The sequence below is a fragment of the Molothrus ater genome, chromosome 2 (assembly GCF_012460135.2).
Source record: "Molothrus ater isolate BHLD 08-10-18 breed brown headed cowbird chromosome 2, BPBGC_Mater_1.1, whole genome shotgun sequence".
In the NCBI taxonomy this organism is placed as follows: Eukaryota; Metazoa; Chordata; class Aves; order Passeriformes; family Icteridae; genus Molothrus; species Molothrus ater.
The window spans coordinates 84,661,900-84,674,373 of record NC_050479.2 but is presented as its reverse complement, the minus strand read 5'-3'; positions in this window follow the sequence as shown (position 1 = coordinate 84,674,373).

The following is a 12,474-nucleotide window of genomic DNA, read 5'->3' as shown; positions in this document are numbered from 1 at the left end:
TATATTTCATTTATTACAAGTGAAATGGGGATATAATGGTCTCAGTGCCTATGAAGAATATTTAATTAATTATCTCAAAAGGTAAAGGACAGCTGTTGAAAATTATGGAAGAAATGAAGAGAAAATGTGTGAACTTCTTATACGTCATTTTAAATATAATATTATTACTGGTAGCATGAGTTCTGTATTTTCATCCAAAATATACTATAAAATTTTCAACAATTTAAGCTACTTCATACTACTTTTTCTTATAAACTTAAGTCTAAGGAAATTAAACTGCAATAAATTATATACATTACTCAAGAGAAGATGAATAAGAATGCAGGAGAAAATGTCATAGGGTGAGATAAATGCTATGTGAGCCAACATCTTGTCATAAAAATCAGCATTATGAATACAAACAAGTTTTGCAATGCCTGCTCTATCTGTTGTAGCAACAGATGTGATTTTACTGAAGAACTCTAGTGTGATTATTCTTTCAGATTCTCCCATGGTCTCTGGTGTTGTGGTGTCCACGCCCAGATCAAGTGATGAAACAGTATCTGCAGGCAGCTGCAGCAGGAAATCCACCTGTGGTTTTGATCTTCTGTAGGTAATATAACACCCGCTCTTAAATTAAAATCAGTTCAGTGATAATACAAGGGGTAATGGTTTTAAATCAAAGGAAGATAGATTAAAATAAGATATTAAGAAATTCTTTCCTGTGAAGGTGTTGAGGCACTGGCACAAGTTGCCCAAAACAGCTGTGGATGTCCCATCCCTGGAAGTGTTCAAGGCCGGGTTGGATGTGGCACTGAGCAACCTGGTCTAGTGGAAGGTGTCCCTGCCATGGGGAAGAAGATGATCTTTAAGGTCCCTTTTAAACCAAATCATTCCATGATTCTGTGATTTTACCTGACAGAAAGCATATTAGAGCTTGTGGAATCTCACTGGTAATGTAAACATTTATCTACTACGCTTCAATGATCCAGTCAACTTCCATGAAGAATTAAAGAAATGCAGCTACTATGCACAATATTAGAGAATTTCATCCTATGTCAGCTTTAGCAAAATGCCAGATAGCTATATTCAGGCTCTTCAGCACAACCCAGTTAAATACACATTTGACACAGTATCCATTAATCTTACAAAGCACATCTTGAGTTACTCAATCTTGTGACATAATGGATTCCTTTCCTACACCTTGGATGAGCAATCAAACAGAGATTGACTTTCTTCATTTAGTCAAATAGATTTATCTAAGCTGTGTTTCAAATGACTAGATTAAGTAGGGCAATGTGGGCTTTTTATGTCTGAAGAAAAATCCATTTAATGGAACTGTTCCTTTGATTTTAGAGAGAGAATTACTATCAAAACACTGGATTCTTTCCTCTGTAGTTTTTTGTTATAATGATCTAGACAGTCTTATCTGCCTGTACAGCAATTGAGGGTATTAATACTCCCATGTCTGCAATAAAGTAAGTTCTTGGACCGAGGAGACAAAGAGAGTCCCCACATGAGGCCATTTATGTACTATGGTGTGCATGGTGATGAGAACAGTGAACAAATGTCCTTTTGTTGTTATGTCACAGAAATTATTTTCATGAAGGATTAATTCATTAAAAACAACAAAAGGGTATTTTTTTTTCTTACTCATAATTAATTATGGGAAGACAAGTGTTCTGTGCCATAGAGAAGTGTAATTAGCTTGCAGCAGGGAATTTAACCACTCCATTGCACTGTGGGGGTAATGAAGACAGAAACTCCCCAGCTTGTGTATATTCTGGAACCCTCTGCTGAACTGAAGGAAAACCTCTCAACTCCTTGTCAAGGCCCTATCATAGTAACAGAAAACTCAATGACATTTTATGAGGAGAAAAGATCTCAAGGGCGAGAGAAGGAAACTTCCTTGAGATTTCCCCAGACCAATTCTCAGAACTATAGGGAAATTTATATTTTTAGTTCATTATCAGTCTAATATGCTTCATTTCAGTTTATAGGTGAATTTTGATTTGAAATATGATCAATGGAGCTATTCTGCATTGTATAAAGGAATCTTATCTAATACAATTTGAACACTAACAGCTCATACTTTTCCTAATATTATAACTTTTCTTTGAATTCAACATTCCAAGCAGAAAATATGAAAATATTTTGTGTTTTCTTTTGTTTTTAATATTCATAATATTAAAATAGAGGAAAACTATTCTGTTTCTTAGCAAACATTACACAGTGGCCTTAGAACAGTAAAATAGATTATTCAACTGAGAGTTAGGTGTTTCCTGAGATGTGCTGGTGAATTTTTGGTTTGTGTGGAAAGCAGATTCCGACACCACATTCTCAACTTTCTGAGGATTTCTAGTCCATCTTCTAGGTCAGTGTCAGAGAAACACATTGCCTGGCATGTGGTAGACATGAGAACACTGTTGAGTCATAAAATTGGGATTTTAGGACTGTGTAACACATGAGAACATAGGAAGTGCCAAATATATTTGCTTTGTGGTACTTATGATTTTATCCCACCTTATCCCACCTTGAGCTTTGAGCTCAAAAGAAGACTTTCTGTCTTCTGTAAGGAAGGTAGTCAGCATTCTTGTATCCACACAGGGTGAGAAAATACAGAAGAGAGCAGTAAATCCATGACCATCTAGAAGAATGGACTCTGAATCTGAGAGAATCCTGAATCAAGAAACCACAAATAATCACCTATTCTGACATCAAATGTACCTTTAACAAAATGACAACTACTTCTCTTGAAATCTTATGAAATTAAATTGATAAAGAATAAATTAATTAGATTTTTTTATGTTTCCAATGAAGAAAATCTCCAGTGACCTTACCATGAGACTAGGAAATTAGGAAATCATAATTTCTTCAAGTGTGCATCTCCATCGTCATCAGGCTTTCTATTCAAATCTTTTCAAGTAATGACAAGATCTAAACCTAGATTTAGATAAAATAAATAATCTGATAGGATTATATATTTCTTGAAACCTAGTATTTGGAAATAATGGACAAAACAGCTATCATAATCAGGAAGACTAAATAATATCGTAAGACTTTCAAAGTACTAAATCTAAAGGCATTTGTGAAACTAATCTTAAAGTGCCTCCAATATAATACTGTGGTGTCAACCCAAAACTATTTCTCAGTGTCAAATAATATGAAGTCCATATTGTGAGCTCCTATTTTGTAGGTCATTAGGTAGCACCAGCACATCAGTAGTACAGTGATTTACATCCAGTGATGTTCTGACCCATATAATCAAATGAATTTGTAATATTAGCAACTGAAAAGCAACAGTACAGCTGAAGATCAAGAAAACTGAAAATTATTAATTTAAACTGAAACCTTGTCTTGGAAATTAGCATTACAGTGTGCATATTTTTTTTCAGAAGCAGCATCTTATATTAACTGTGATGAGCAATAACTAGATGATTTGCATAAAAGCCAAAGCACAGTTAGTATTATTTCAGTAAATGATACTTGTGATTTGGAAGAAAAAGACACTTTGAACCTGACTGACCATGAAGGTGTCCTTACAGCTGCAGTGGCTGTTCAAAGTAGACAGATTTGTCTTGTTCACACATTTCCTTTTTGTACTCCACACCCCTTTTCTTATGTACATTTGGAAGCTGATTCAGATGCTTTGGGTTAAAAAAAAAAAACCTAAACCACAACAGCCCTACAGAGTAATGCTGAACTAACCATAAAGCATTTGAAAAAAAAAAATACACTAATTATACAAGCTGCTTTTGTTTCCCAGATCAACCATATGAAGGGATTTCACTAGTCCAGCAAGATGACATTCTTTTGTCAAGACCAATACAGCAGCTTCACAAGGCCCTGTATTAAAAAAAAAAATCCAAAGATACTGCTTGATAATAGCTTTCATAATGTTGACTCCAATAAAATATATTTTTTCTTTGAAGGGCATATGCAGTCTTTAAGCTTTATTGTTCAGCACTACCCTATTCTAAAATAAACCTCAAATACAAGATACCACCAGAATCAGATGCTAAAAAGTGGTGTCTTTTCTAGTAGCCTTCCAACAACATTGAAACAGGAAAGAAAGTAAAAAGGTAAAACTGGAAGTCACAGCTTTCAAAAAATATCTCATTTTTATGTCCACAAACAACTCTAAAGAGCACTTCAGATTTTGAGGAAGATATATTGGTCTTCAAAGTTTCTTCTGCCATTGATTACACAGCTTGCAAAACCTCAATTCTTGCTCAATGCTCACTGGACAAGTCTACACAATCTAATTTCAAACTGAGATCGAGCTTTGAAAGAATCATAGACTCCAAATCATAGAACACAAGTCATAGATTGGGTTGAGTTGGAAGGGATCTTAAAAGTCTTCTAGTTTCAACCTCAGCCATGGGCAGGGACACCTTTCACTAGTCCAAGTTGCTCAGAATTGTATCAACCTGTTCTTCAACATCTTCAAGTATTCAAGAGGAACTGGTCTGACTGGCTTTGGAAGTAGGTTGATCAGGTGACTTCAAGATGACTTTTCCAGTTTAAGTTTTGATTTTATTTTCCTTTCATTGGTACTTGCATCGGTATCCAAGGATAGGCAGACTGAACCTGCGACTAAGAATGGAACACATAGACCAGAAACCTAAACGTGCAGGAGAAAAGGAAGGTAATTTTTTTATCCTAAATGGGCAATACTTTATTACTGTCACATAACTGTAGTTAGGGGTAAAAGTCTTTCAATCATGCAGTAAAGTGCTCTTAGCATCACAATAGGATATGTGGTCAGAAATATCATGTACTACCTTTCCTTTACAATGGTAATGAGAATTCTTTTTGAAAGAGCACTGTTGTCCCTATAAATTATTCAACATCAGAATAGGCCGTATATAGATTTTTTAAAAGGAATATTTCATTAATATGACAAATTACATCTTTAGCCATGAAATGCTTAGTTACCTCCATGAATTTAGTTGGGAAAGACACACAATTTTATATTTCACACTGTGGCAGTTTATTCAGTAGAACTAGTTAAAAAACATTGGATCCAAGCATCTGTGGGTCCAAGCATATACATTTCAAAAATTAATTAATTTGAGGTTTATTAATTTTACTCTTACATTATAAATACAGATTAATATCTGTTGGCTTCACTTAATTTCCTTTCACTTTTTTATCTAAATGGACTTACTCGATGCTTAAATCAGAATCATAGAATCAAAGAATGTTTTGGAAGGGACCTTAGAGATCATCTAGTTCGAAACCCCCTGCCATGGGTGAGGACCCCTTCTTGTGTGCTCAGAGCCACTTCCAGCCTGGCCTTGAACACTTCCAGGGGTGGGGCATCCACACATTCTCTGGGCAACCCGTGCCAGTGCCTCACCACCCTCACAGTAAAGAATTTCTTACTAATATCCAAACCCCCTCTCTTTCAGTCCAAAGCTATTCCCAGGTCAGGGATTTATCTAGGCAGCGATCATTGATTGTACTTATCACTTTTATGCTACCTTGATATGAATTTTTTGGTGATCTGCTTGTAATACCAGCTGCAGATGGAAAAGTGAAATTTTTGGAATCTTGTTGACAATAATTATTCAGCAATCAAATCAAATATTTTCGTGGCATTTTTTGGGGTTTTTTTTTCTGATTTATGTATTTTAAACTGTACGTAGTTTAAGTATCTACAAATGAAGAATTTACCACATATGCATACTCAGGTTCTTCAAATATGAAGAAGACTATTAACATTTCTTGGGGCTTTTTATTTTGAGGGTTAAGCCAAAGAATTTTGGGGAGAGAAAGTGGCTTAGATTATACATCAGTGCATAGGTCATAGTTTCAGTGGCTTAAGTAAGAAATGGTAGCTATGTACAATATATGCAGCCTGCATGTAGCCCAGTGCTCATCACTTCAATTTATATCAGTGCAGCAGTATACTGACAGTTTCCTAAAGCTTAATCAACCAATGCCTTCTATGCATTTGCAGTTAGATGAAACATGGAACACTAATGGAAAGAAATTTCACTACTACTACTAAATTAAGTTCCATTTAAAGGCATTTTCAGAGTGTTACATATATTTTGGTTTAAGGAGCACTCAGGGCTCAAGTGTTTTTATCTTGCTACTTTTGTGAAAAGGTTTTGCAGTCTTTTTGAAAAGGTTTGCTGCTCCTAATTTACTGTAGCATTGTTCACTTGTATCTGACATGCTGCTGATTTAAATATTTTAACCATGAGATGCAGGTCAAGGTGTACTGTTAATTATATATAGTCTACTGTTGCTTTTTCCTTTGTAAAAGCTCTGTAATAGAAAAAAGATGAAAGGCAGAACAGCTGGCAGTGAACTAGCATGAAAGCACTGTTTTCCTTCTTCAAAGGCTTTGTTTACAAAATGTAAGGTCATTTTGGTTGGAATTGAAAATACAAGCACAATAAGCTCCAAGGAATCACTCTGAAGGCAAACTAAACTTCAATTAAATGCCTTTTTTTCCTTCTTTTGCTTGGAAGGAGAGCAATTGGGAAACTTATGGAAAAAAACTAAACTTCACATCCTCTTTCAAGGTGTTTTACATAGGTACATACACAATGAATTGCAGTTATTGGTTAGGAACAAAACAGTGACAGGTTTTTACCATGACTTTCAGCTCACATACCTCCTTCAAACCCAATGGCACAATAATTTGAAAGCCTTCAGAACTGTTTGCTTCTATCGGGTGATCTCTAAAAGTATATCAGTATATTCTGATTATAAAGGCATGTTAAATTACCTGTTCGAGCTAAGCACCCACCAAATAATCAAGCTATTTTTGTTTTGATTGGCCATACCAGCAGATTAAGCTGCTAATATGGAAAAAAGACAGATGTCAATCACTTCAGCATCTTAACAACCTGCTAATGACTAAGCTTATGCAATTTAATAATCCTCCTTATTTTAATGTTGAGGAGTAGAAAAGCTGAAAGAAAAAGTGATTAGAGCAATGAATTGCTTATTTTAAAAGATGTGATTTTAGCATAAATCTATTTTTTAAACCAGCTTGTGCTTGATTGCATGTAATTTTTTTACCAGTGAGGTATTAGTAGTAATTTTACTTAGAAGAAGAAAAACAATAAAAATACATAGAAGAAGTAACAAAAAAACCCACACAAAAAGCAACTGAAAAGAGACACTTAAAAATATATATTAAAACTCAGGCCTTTAAGAAAGTATAGTTGTGTCTTCTTTACTTGTTAAGGATCGCAAAGTAAAGACATGTAATGGGGTAAAGTCAGGATTCCTGCTTTTGACAGTCAGTGTAAGAGTTTTAGTAGCAAAGGGGAATAGAAGCCCCTAGCAGAGTAATTATTAGCAGAGTAATTATTTTGGGTGCCACCTAGGTAGCTAGGATTCTTACATGTGTGAAGGGCACATCAAACTGGGAAAGGCAGTTTATCACGGCATCAATTTTTAAATATTTTTCCCCTATTTTTTTTGTTGATGTTTTTTTGATTGCAGATCAAATATAGCAGTCAGGATGCTGGAAGCAGTGATGTCATTAATTCCATGCTTTCATAACAGAGTAGCAGCACGAGTAAGCCATTAGTCACCTCCTGCTGTATGCATTTCAGTTTGACTGATCTGCTGCTGCATGCTGTTCAAACATGCACTTTGGATGAGTCACCATCCCTGGAGGTATTCAAAAGATGTCCAGATGGGGCATGGAGGAACATAGTGCAGTGGTGGATTGGCAGTGCTTGGTTGATATCCAGACTCAATGACCTTAAAGGTGTTTTCTCACTTAAATGACTCTGTGGTAATACATTTCCTGCAGTACCACAAAAGCTCAGGTGTTTATATATGACCACATTACACATGAGTATTTAGACATGGGTGCATTGGTGTTATTAGGGATGTGCAGCCAGTTAGTGGGACATGTCACCTGACAAAGGGAGGTCTGAACCTTGTTCTGTTGGAGACTGAGCGTGGGCTACCTGTGTCTGCTCTTAGTCCAGAGAGGCAGCTCCTCTTCTGAGGAGCTGAACTGAACTAGCCATGTTGGCTAGCCTGGAGGTCGTTCATCTGCTCTGCAAAGGGTAGGAGGCCTTTAAAATCTCTGATCTAATGATTTATGCTGTAAAATGACCTCCAGATAAAACCAGTGAATTCTAAGCAGATGTATCAATACACTGGGCTCCTACTCGCTGCTGAGCGACTTAATAATTTCATAATGTGGTCTCCTACTTAAACAGAAATTCAGAGGAGGCTCGCTGACATAGTGTTTTGATTCATAGGTCTGGCTTCCACTCCAGCCTCCTCCTTATTCCACTCCTAGAATCACTCTTTATAAGTAATCTATATGGAGTATCTATATCTCTATTTAGGTAATCTTAAATATTTATATGGCTTTAACTAATTGTACACAGAAAGAGAAAGGCAATAAATGAAACTTGAATGAATAACTTATGTACTTCTAAACATGAACACTTCCAATCTCAGGGGATCTGAAGTACTAAGAAAGTATCTAAAATGCCACTAAAAATGTGAATGTTATGACTCACCCCCCTGAGGTTATAGAGGAGTGTACAACAAAGTAGGGAATTGCACACCAAGGAGCCATGTAACACTCTTATGTGTTCTCAGTGCTATTTTCCCCCTGATCTCCAGACTTTTGCAATTAAGAAAGGTAAAACTGCAGATATGTCACTTGACTGTACTGGAGTTGCATTAAACCCAGTGGTTTGCTTTTTCTTTTTGGTGAAGCAGACAGAGTAACAAACTTGCTGTCTTGGACAAACTGTTAGTTAAGGAGAGTCTGGGGTTTTAGGTGTCCCAGTTTTCCTTTCTCTAAGCTCATGACCCCCCTCTACTGTCTTATTCCTTATTCCACAATTTCATCATACAAGAATAGGGTAAATTTTGATTTTCACAAAGATTATAAACTCTCTTTGAGGCACCCCAAAATTATTAACCCATATAGTATGAAATATATTCTTTGAAGCAAAATTTGACCAGATGTACAACTGGATATATGTGCTTCCAATTATCTATACCCACTCTATACATAAATCTGTATATGTATGTGTGGGCATAGTCTTTCCACAGAGAAATCCAAAACTCGATGTATTTACAAAATTTACCAAAACTCATAAAAACCTTTCAGAAAGAGGAACAAAATAGAGGGTTTTTCTCTGTCCTAACCCAATACAGAAATGAAAATATCTTGCTTTCTTTTTTTTCTAGGATGAAGGAGCTACACATTTGCTGTTTACCTCACAGAGAATGAGCCAATTGCTTGTCAGGTGACTGTAAATAGCAGATTGTGGCAGAGAATTTCAGATGAAGGAAGACATGAATTTGTCTAGAAATGCATTTTAGACAGAAAGACAGGGTTGTAGGAAAGTCAAAATAACAGCAGTGTATTATCAGAGGGTGGGAAGAGCCACATTTGAACAGAAAGACCTGACAAATATAAGATTAAGCTGGCAACACATTTTCCAAGATAATAGAATCATCAGACCTGAAAGGCAATTTCAAGGTGTCAGGGTGTGTTTTTCTGTTGCTGTTATTTTTCTCCTGAGGTGAAAAGTAGTAACTAGGAGGAGGTTGGAAGCAATGATCTCATTAACTCTAGAATTCTTCAAGGCAAAATAGAAACCAATTAGCCCCTCATTCCGTACAACTTACCCCGTAGTACCACAGATGCTCAAATGTTCATATATCAAGTTCCTCATGAGTATTTAGACAGATGTTTATTGGTACTGAATCTCCCAGACATTGCCTGCAGCCCCAACTGCCACCAGGTCACTCCACAGCTTGAGTCTGTCTATTTGCTCAGTGCCCTCCCAGATTGGTGTCACCTGCAGACTTACTGGCAATTGAATTGCCACAGGAGGAGCAGCCCTGACAAAGAACAGCATGAAAGAGGGTTGTCTTAATGAGAAGAGTTGGTCTAGATGTCAGAGAGTACCTCCAGTTTACCTCAACCTTTTTTTTTTCTTTTGTGCTAAGAGCATTTCCTTTTGAACATTGATAAACCCCATGATGAAAGGGAGCTCTCAGCTATTGCCAGCTGCACAGCCTCGTTCACACCTGTGCTGCACTCTTGCCTTGGCATGAATTGAGGATGTTTTCAGCTATAAGAAAATGAAGCAAGGTGAGAAACAGAGAGCTCTCTGACTTTTTAGATTGGGTTGTACTGTTCTGGCTCTTAATTACTAGTTAAGTGGAAGCTGATTAATGCTATGAGATCTGAAGCTTAATAGAGATAAAACAAATGTTCTTCATATAATGGACAAACTGTGAAAGCTTGAAATGCTCTAAATCTTTGCTACAATAAGTAACCCCAACCCCCTTGTGATCACTAAGTGTCCCTAAGGATTTCAGCACTAATTTGTTTGACTTTTAGTTAAAATTAGGCAATCAATTTCTTCCCCTAGGTAGTTGCTTAAGGCCACTTTCATTGTACATTCAATTTGCTCAACTTCTCTGAAGAGAACTTTAGCATAATGCCATGAGTTAGATGTTAGGCATGTTAGATTTGGAAATTACAGTTCTGGTTTTTGTTTCTTTACTCTAAATTTACTTTCTGAAGGTGAACATATCAGTGTTTCATGTCTGTATGTGTTTATTTCTTCTTTACAAAATGAAATATTTATTTGGTTTAAAACAAGATTATGTTGCTTGTATTATCTAGCTTTAGCTATACAGAAAATCAAATTAGATGATGGCAAATTTTATCTTTACAAGCTATGCATATTTGGACTATCTTCCCAAGAAACAACTCAGAAACTATTATCAAAAGTTTGCAAGCATAATTCCTTCAATTTAAACAATGATACATGCAAAACTAATTTGGATTCCTTATGCCTTTTCAAACACTGCTACCTGGAAAGCTGGAGTTCTTCAATTATGTCCAAATATTTCTACTTATTTGCATGTTTTCTCAGACACAGAACTCAGAAGTAAGTAAGCAGTTAGAGTGGATAACTTTCATTCCTTGAATATGTAAACTCATTCATTTTGAGGAATGGTTTCACTGAATACAGCTAAGATATTGACTGGGAAAAATTTCAGGGTCAAACTCTAATGCTGTTTAGCTGACATTCATTTTTCTTATTTCTAAGCTCACATTAATTCATTAACTACTTAAATAATTGCTTGATTTGAACACTTGCATTTTAATATTAATTAATTCAGACATTTTTATGAAATATAGTACTCAAAATGAGATTCAAATATGACACCAAAGCAATTTATTAAGTAATTAAAATTATTACTAGTTGTGAAAAATTGCACACTTTAATAATTCAATTAAAATGTGATTACCTCCTCAGTCTAAAATTTTAAACTACTCCAGACAGTCTGCTGTTAAGAAATAAATAAACAAATAAAACCCCAGAAGATGACCATAAATTTTTGGGTTCTTTTTTCCTTTAGCCATTGCCATTAAGTGTTTGAGGATTCACTTTACAACCATGGGTTTCACTCTGAGGCAGCAAGTTTTTCTGCTGATTAACAATAGGCAAAGCAAGGAGCGTTTCAAATGGGAAATAGTGAGATGCTCCAATGGGCTCTTGGCTACAGCCTGTTGCTCCCTTAATGGGACATGTGGTGCTGTGGATTACAAAATGGACTAGTACCCAAATCACTGACTCCATGAGTTAGAGACTCCAAGAAATGAGGAACACTAGGAGACCATAGAGAATAAGAACAAAACTTCATTCATCTTTATTTATGGCTACTGAAATGAGCCATGCTTGGTTCGTGTGAGTAACAGGGATGAGAAGCAGTGGTGGGATTACTTGCAGCAGAAGGGTAAACTTTCCAGTAAGCACATTCTGCAGCATCTCCACTCCTGGATGTACTGCTGGGAGGTTAATGACCTGGAGACTGAGCCTCTTCCTCAGCTGCTAGCTGAACTGATTACAGCTGAGCTGCACAAGCAGGTAGATTTGACTGGAGAGAGGTTTTCATAACAGCTGCTATGCATGCCAGTACGCTGGGTGGGATTAAGCTCACTGAACTTCAGCCACTGCAAATATACTCTCTTTATAACTATTGTATGGGTTTTCTCTATATTCAGAAGAGCTGGACAAGGACACCTGGGGCATGATTTGTCCCATCCTACAATAGAATACAGTCACAGATACAGCCATGATGCTAAACAAAGTGTATCCCTAGTTTGCTCCTTGATTTTACACTGTATTTTAAACTGCATTCCCACCATATTTTTTTAATTATTATTTTGTGTAAAGTAAGTAATTCTACCAAAAAAGAGGCCTGGATGTGGTTCTAAGTCCTGCATCCTAGAGGTAGCTTGCCTTTTGCACTCAAGTGGTTCCTCAACAATGGTCCAATAGCCCACGCACAACTATTCCAAGTCAGAATGGATCAAAGGCATGTAACACAAACCTGAGCATGAGGTAATAAAAACATCACTCTGGCAGACTAAAAAGTGTCTCTCCTTGTCTTTCAGTCACATGCATGGTTTGGGGTGGAGGGTTTACAGCTGCAAGGGAGACCCAGGCCTTAGGGCAGTCA